This window comes from Asterias amurensis, chromosome 11 (genome assembly GCF_032118995.1).
Source record: "Asterias amurensis chromosome 11, ASM3211899v1".
Classification (NCBI taxonomy): domain Eukaryota; kingdom Metazoa; phylum Echinodermata; class Asteroidea; order Forcipulatida; family Asteriidae; genus Asterias; species Asterias amurensis.
The window spans coordinates 17,639,529-17,648,177 of record NC_092658.1 but is presented as its reverse complement, the minus strand read 5'-3'; the positions used below and the strand labels follow the sequence as shown (position 1 = coordinate 17,648,177).

At 38.3% G+C, this 8,649-nt stretch overlaps 1 long non-coding RNA gene across 1 annotated transcript; it reads left to right on the top strand.

The window, feature by feature from the left end:
- The first annotated feature begins 2,774 nt into the window (after positions 1-2,774).
- LOC139944360 (uncharacterized) lies at positions 2,775-5,115 on the top strand. Its single transcript, XR_011786949.1, has 3 exons — positions 2,775-4,310; positions 4,728-4,914; positions 5,102-5,115. It is a non-coding gene; the product is annotated as an uncharacterized lncRNA (long non-coding RNA).
- Positions 5,116-8,649: the final 3,534 nt, after the last annotated feature.

Below are 8,649 nucleotides of genomic sequence, written 5' to 3'. Positions count from 1 at the left end.
ATCTTTTTTAAAGAATATTTGACCAGTGTCGAATGTTGGCAACGTGGTTTTTTAGTACGTAGTTGGTGTCATGGTGCGAAAAGTTTTTGCAGGACGTAAAGTTAAAGGTTTTATAATAATTATTATTTATGCAAATATTTAGTCGCTAGAGTTTGCCAAATTACCATTTTACCAAGTTTCCATATACGGTTAAATATTTTTCAACCAAAAATACTGTTTACGTAAAGATTATGGTGATATACATACAGCCCGGGGCTACGAGGTAAAAGGGCCATGGTAGACCACTTTTGCTAATCAGTTGCACGGAAGCTGTAATTTTGCTCATACATAATATAATTGCAGGCGTTTGTGCCGACTGAATTATTCATTCTTACAAATGTCATATAATAAGCTTGGGATATAATATATTTATGCCGATGCAATGCAGTTGACTTTTCCCTTGAATAGAGAACTACAATATTTCCCTGTCTATATCGGATTTATGAAATGCAGATGAGTAGTATCTGTTCAAAAATGACTTTGCCTTCTCTAATTTGCAAATCTTAAATATAGAAATATACAATAAAATTATTAGTTGTGAACGTTGCTTTTCAAAAGGTGTGTGTGTTATTGAGATACCGTTGAAAATGTGGCACGATTATATGCATGCACCCTATCGGTAAAGACATTCACCTATTTTCTGTTTGTATTAAGTATTAAGATTTGTCAATTTTGATATTAAGATGGCACTCACTTGAACAAGATTTTTACTCGTTACAAGGGTTTCTTATTTAGTCGTTAGAATAGCTTTTTTATCTGTCTTTAGCTTTTTTAGAGAGCCACTTTGTACTTCGTGGCCCCCGGGGCTGGATGTATGTTTACATCCGCAGTATGGTTTGGTAGTTTAATATTCGACCAGAGACGACATTTGGCAAGGGGGTATTTTGGGTACGTAGTTCTAGTCATGGTGCGAAAAAGGGGGTATTTTGCAGAAATCGGACGAAGGGTAAACGTTTTAGACAAATAATTCGTATTCATGCAAATTTTGGTCACGAGAATTTATACATTTTTGGGCAATTCTGCCTAAAGTGAGTAAATATTTTTAAAAACTTTCATTTCACGCCCGATTGTCTATTTACCGGGGGTATATGCTACAAAAATATATTTTGATAGTAATTACAAATAGTGACTTTAACAGCTATATATGAAATTATCCCCTGGATGTATAACTTCGTACGTCATTTCAGAGCTGACCAATCATAACGCAGAAAGTAAAGGCCCACGAAGATTCCATTGATCGCTACTACTATAAGATCCCAGTGATTAAGACGAGCGCTTTTGGGATCCAATTTCTTTGTTATTTTGGTGTGGGGCTTGCATGCTCCTTGGCTAATTTGAATGTGAATAGCCCAGTTGTAAAAGTGTTACAATAGTTCTTCTCAAGTAAGCACGTGATTGAGTGGAAATTTCTGCTACGAAACCTGCACACGGCACGGTTGAGTGACTCGACGATATGCCGCGGTTGGGAGTGCTTATTGGTGGACCTGTGTGCTGTGCTGTTTTGCTTTGCTTTGCTGTGCTATGTTTTGTGAGTACTGGTTTTTCTTCGATACTTTCCAGGTTTCTATAGGACTCCTAGAACTATAACGACAACATAAATTCATTCTGCAACATATATATAACTATCGACCGTCTCCTCGAACCTTTATTACACATTTCCTTTTGCACACCTGGAGTTTTGAAACTGGATATCTCAAAAATAAGTCACTAAGTTCTTGTCATAGTGAGCTCAGCGTGGGTCCAGGGAAAACAATCCAGCCCGCCAAAAAAAAGTGCAAAGGAAATTCTCACCGTTATCACATCACTGTTGAATAGTTGACAACGGTAAGCATGACAACACTTCACATAAATACAGTTCGGACATACTTTGGCTTCCAGTAAATCCGATTGAGTATGAAATAAACCACAGGCGCCGCACTCTAATACTACTTATGCTAATTGTATAAATTAAACAAATTTGTATAGGATATAGTGCAATATATATAATTTATATAATTAAACTATATAAATGTATAGTTTTTATATAAATATATATTTCCACAGGTTCCTCATGCCTATTTGTAAAAAATCGTACTCTCCTTTCCTGGACCATCCTCTCCACACTTTACTCTCATTGGTTCATAGCCACCAAATGTTTTCTAGAGACTTTGATTGGCTATAATCTAACCTTTTTTTTCGGGATCCTTCTTTTATTACCTTTCTCCTCTTTTTCTATGGACATGTAAATGTTTAAACATTTATAAATATACATATATTAAAGGTCTATTACTTAAAAAAATTAAGAAAATTAAGAAATTGTACGAAATATGTAAAGTCTATTAATCATAAAAATGTATTTAAAAATGTATTAAAAAAATGTAAACAAATTACAAAATCTATGTAAATTCTATGTATTATACAAAAAAAAATTAAAAAAATAAGAAAAATTAAAAATCATGTAAAGTCTATTAATTATTTATCAAAAAAAAATAAGCAATTGTACGAAATATGTAAAGTCTATTAATTAAAAACAAAGTTAAAAAATGTATACAAAAAATGTATTAAAAAAAGGTATAAAAAAATACAAAATCTATGTAAAGTCTATGTATTATGAAAAAAAAATTAAAAATTAAAAAAATTAAAAACAATGTAAAGTCTATTAGTTATTTAAAAAAAAGTGGAAAAAATGTATAAAATGTTACTAAATATTTAAAGTCGATTAAGTATTAAAAAATTTAAGTTTACAAAATGTATAAAATTAAAAAAATTGAGTAAAATTAAAAAAAATGTATAAATGAAACAAATCACAAATCCAAATTTAAAAAAAGATATAGAAAATTTACAAAGTCAAGCTAAAAAATTATAGCTTATGAAATAATTAATTCTTAAAAATATATAAAAAATTACAAAATATTTTAGGTGTTGGCGAAACTATGGCTCTCTCTCTATGCGTTCGTGTAAAAGAGCTGCATCCGTGGGCGTCTAGTTCGAGCGTCAGCAAAACCGAAGAAGACTTTACATTACCGCTCTTTGTGCCGCGCAACTTGTTTGAGCTACCTTCCCGCCTGAGCTGTGTTTTGCAGTAGTCATTAGTGTGCGCGTGATACGTTGCTTTGGGGATTTAAAAATGTTTTAGTGATTGTTTAATGTTTATTATGATTAGCGCCGCGTTACCCATCCGAGCTTCCTTCTCGTCCGAGCTGTGTAATCAATAGTAGGGGTTTGCGCGTGTTACGTGTAGTCATTATAATGAATCCGAAATACAAGACCCCGAGGTCAACTCAGTACCATAGAGCGCGCAAAAGACGAGACCCCAATTATTTGACACCTAGTATTTTAGCTCACAAAAAGATATACGTCGGTCATGTCTTTACACTGAACACCTTGTACACCCTTACACCAGCAACAGTTAAAACAACACGCATGCTAAGTTCATGTCTTTCCCCAACGGAACATTGTCATGACCTTTCAGCAGGGGCTCGCAACAACACAACTCCACAATGATGCTGTGTTACAGCACCCCAACAAACACATTACTAACAAGATGAATAGCATTTCCATGCCAACATTCTTGTTCTTAAGCACCTTGTGCCGGCTCATTAAGGTGCTTAATAATGCAAAAACTATACTAAAAATGCTCCTTAGTTTATCACTTCTCTGATTTCTGTTGTCTAACTTGGAAATGTCACCCTTTTTCCCTACATGCAATGACTGAGTCTGGTGACCTGGTATGGAGTCCTTCTCATCTCCACATGCCCTGCAACCTCTAGAATCCTGTTGATGATAAAGCGGTACTCAATATACTTGGACACATCTTTAATTCATGGGAATCTACTGAGTTGCATTACCACAGAGGGATCTCGTCCACCTAGAAAGGTACATTATCAACCTTACTATCACTAATTTATTTATAACTGCTATACTAACCAAACTTGCACGTCCTACCCATTGCGCAGCGTTGCACACTAACCTAAATCTACTAAGCTCATATCCCAGCATGCTTGCATGTGACATCTTAATCTCTAACTCCACACCATCCGTCATTGTTTACACGTCATGTAACAACCACGCACGCCATTTTTTCACACCTGACAATCATAAAGTTAACATGAATAACTCTGTTTCGAAGTGCACTTTTCTCACTGTTTATGTTTGTCTTTTATTTTCTACGGCGACGGTGAATGGAACCATCTGCCTATTGGAGTCCAATGGAAACTGCACACGCCATCCAGGTCCGGCCACGAAGACATCAACGGGAGCTGTGTACGCTGTGAGGAAGGCAACAGCACAAGGTAAGTTTATTTTCAGTTTGATTGACAGCTGGGGAAGTAATGAGGGACCATAATTTGTTCAGATTTATCCTAAAAAAAAAGATTTTGTTTAAATTGAAAAAAGGGACTCCATGGTCAAGTTTATCTTTGTAAATCACCAATTTTCCATTTGCGAGAGTCCTCATGAGTATGGGGAGGGGGGTTAGATTATGAGTGTGTAAACTTCGTAAAATGCTATTCTATTCGAAACCTTTCAATTACGATTCAAATATATTTGGGTTGAAATTTGAGTTGAAATTCAACAGAAATTTGTCAGTTCATTTCCAAATTTTGATCATAATTAATCAAAAGGGCCCCAAGTCTATGCTTAAGTATAGACCCACATAGAGACATGCAGTGTTACACTTTTTGATTTGACTCGATTGATATTTTATTCAGGAGTCTGCTGGGGATGTGCTGCTACCTGCTGCTGACAACATCCCAGAAGGTGCCTGGCTACGAGCCACATCCCAGAGGGTGCCTGACTACAAGTCACATCCCAGAGGGTGCCTGACTACAAGCCACATCCCAGAGGGTGCCTGACTAGAGGACATCATCCCATGTGATTGAAGCACATCAAACATTGGTAGATGGCTAGAAAATGATCTTGTTAATTCAAGGGGTCTCGGTTTAAGACTTGGTCCCTCTTAGAAAACTTTTTGGTTTAGACCCCCAAATGGTGTTGGAAGTCCCATCCCCTACATGGTTCCTTTCCGTAATATGCCTTTACAAGTGCTTGCCCTAGCCAAGTTGTTTTGTTTGGATCTTTTTAGTGCCTTACTACGAGCCACATTCCAGAGGGTGCCTGACTACGAGCCACATCCCAGAGGGTGCCTGCATGACTACGAGCCACATCCCAGAGGGTGCCTGACTACGAGCCACATCCCAGAGGGTGCCTGACTACAAGCCACATCCCAGAGGGTGCCTGCCTAGAGGACATCATCCCATGTGATTGAAGCACATCAAACATTGGTAGATGGCTAGAAAATTATCTTGTTAATTCAAGGGCTCTCGGTTTAACACTTGGTCCCTCGTAGAAAACATGTTGGTTTAGACCCCCAAATGGTGTTGGAAGTCCCATCCCCCTCAAAGGTGCCTTTCCTTCGATAAATGCCTTTAAAAGTGCTTTAAAAGTCAGTTTAAGCATTTTTTTAAGCAGTAGTCCTGTGATGATCATCTGGGACCAATTTTATTGAGCTGTTTAGGCAGAAAATATTGCTAAAACAGTTCTCTATTATTTTAAGACTTGGTCCCTCTTAGAAAACTTTTTGGTTAAGACCCCCAAATGGTGTTGGAAGTCCCATCCCCTACATGGTTCCTTTCCGTTGATATATGCCTTTAAAAGTGCTTGCCCTAGCCTAGTTTTTTTGTGTGGATCTTTTTAGTGCCTGACTACGAGCCACATCCCAGAGGGTGCCTGACTACGAGCCACATCCCAGAGGGTGCCTGACTACGAGCCACATCCCAGAGGGTGCCTGACTACAAGCCACATCCCAGAGGGTGCCTGCCTAGAGGACATCATCCCATGTGATTGAAGCACATCAAACATTGGTAGATGGCTAGAAAATGATCTTGTTAATTCATTGGGTCTCAGTTTAAAACTTGGTCCTTCTTACAAAGCATGGTGGTTTAGACCCCCAAATGGTGTTGGAAGTCCCATCCCCTACAAGGTTCCTTTCTTTCGATAAATGCCTTTAAAAGTGCTTGCCCTAGCCAAGTTTTGTTTGTGTGGATCTTTTTAGTGCCTGACTTCGAGCCACATCCCAGAGGGTGCCTGACTACAAGCCACATCCCAGAGGGTGCCTGACTACAAGCCACATCCCAGAGGGTGCCTGACTACAAGCCACATCCCAGAGGGTGCCTGACTACGAGCCACATCCCAGAGGGTGCCTGACTACGAGCCACATCCCAGAGGGTGCCTGACTACAAGCCACATCCCAGAGGGTGCCTGCCTAAAGGACATCATCCCATGTGATTGAAGCACATCAAACATTGGTAGATGGCTAGAAAATGATCTTGTTAATTCATTGGGTCTCGGTTTAAAACTTGGTCCCTCTTACAAAGCGTGGTGGTTTAGACCCCAAAATGGTGTTGGAAGTCCCATCCCCTACAAGGTTCCTTTCCTTCGATAAATGCCTTTAAAAGTGCTTGTCCTAGCCGAGTTTTGTTTAATCTTTTTAGTGCCTGACTACAAGCCACATCCCAGAGGGTGCCTGACTACAAGCCACATCCCAGAGGGTGCCTGACTACGAGCCACATCCCAGAGGGTGCCTGACTACAAGCCACATCCCAGAGGGTGCCTGACTACGAGCCACATCCCAGAGGGTGCCTGACTACGAGCCACATCCCAGAGGGTGCCTGACTACGAGCCACATCCCAGAGGGTGCCTGACTACGAGCCACATCCCAGAGGGTGCCTGACTACGAGCCACATCCCAGAGGGTGCCTGCCTAGAGGACATCATCCCATGTGATTGAAGCACATCAAACATTGGTAGATGGCTAGAAAATTATCTTGTTAATTCAAGGGCTCTCGGTTTAACACTTGGTCCCTCGTAGAAAATATGTTGGTTTAGACCCCCAAATGGTGTTGGAAGTTCCATCCCCTACAAGGTTCCTTTACTTCGATAAATGCCTTTAAAAGTGCTTTAAAAGTCGGTTTAAGCATTTTTTAAGCAGTCGTCCTGTGATGATCATCTGGGACCAATTTTATTGAGCTGTTTAGGCAGAAAATATTGCTAAAACAGTTCTCTATTATTTTATGCTTGGATCCTTTTTGTGCCTATAAGCATCTCTATGAAATTTGCCCCTGATGATCTATGTCTTTATATGGTTTGTACTAATGTAGTACATTGTAATGTTCTTTCAGATGATTGTGACGACTGCTTTCCAGCCATCCCGTCAACATGGACCATGAAGATGTGACAGCACAGTACAGAGAGAGATACATGATGTTCTTGAGGCAGCTACATACCAGGGTCCCAAATGGAATATGAAGGTAAGATGTCTTTTAAGTTAAGCTTGAGTTGAAAGTTTAGAAATCCATTAAAGTGCATAAAATAGACATTTCTTGGGTCTCACAATTAAAGTTAGTCCCATTTACCTTGCACGGATACTGCATGTTTAAAGGCCAGGAGCGTCACTGAATAAGGGATATGCATGCTTTATAAAAAGCCATTATTGTTACTATTATGCACAAATCTTCGATCTTTAAATCCATGTCGCAATCTAACTGGTTTATTTTTCGGTTTTTGATCATATTACAGGACTAACGCAGTCGAACAACTTTGAGTTGGACACATCAAGATGCTGAGCCACCTTATGCAGTACCATTAAAAATCAGCATACCATACAACATCATCATCACCACCTCATCTAAGGCGTCATGACAACAGATGAACACATTGTCAACAGAATGCAACCCACGTACACGAATGAGACGAAGAGACAGACCAAGTTGGCGTTAGATGGATGACATCAAGCAACAAGCACAAGAAAGATCAAGGTGGAATGGTGATGAAGAAGCCTTCCTTCTGCAGTATGGAGCCACATAGGCTAGATATTATGTCACTTAACAATAACAAAAAAAAGATTTGTGAGGATTTCACATTTCGTTGGCCTGTTTAATTCATTCTTGGAAGTGTATGTGCTTTTAGAAATATTGTCAACATACTTGAAATGAGGTACTTCATTACAAGTATGTAGACAGAATACATAATAAACTTGTATCGAGGTACTATACAAGTTCATGTGTTCACATACAACAATTGCATGTTTGTAATGAGGTACTTCATTACAATCATGTAATTATAACATGCTTGCAATAAAGTACCTTACTGCAAGTATGTAAAAGTTTCATGTGCGTAATGAAGTACCGCATTACAACCATGAAACAAGTTAAGTTAATTTGTAATGCAGTTTGCTAATTACAAAATACGAAACAACATAATTTTATTTGTAGTAAATTCATAACAAATAAAAAGAGAATTTTTAAGTGTTTATTAGACATTAAGTTTTGTATTGTTACTACTTAATTTGAATAATGAATCAAATATAAAATGTAACTTTTGTAATGTGTCATTCTGTCTATCAATTATTTATAAGTCTAATTAGTTACATGGTATTTGTTCTGGGGTAGCTTACATGGTGGCCACCATGGTTTTTTGTTGGTAACTCTGAATAAAGCTTTTAATGTGAAAGGTCATGCCATTGTGTCGTGTGAAAATGGAGGTTGGTTAAGAGTACTCATTAAACGAGTTTATTTAAGTACAAGGGTCATGACAATGTCATAGAGTACTCATTAACGAGGTTAATTAATAACAA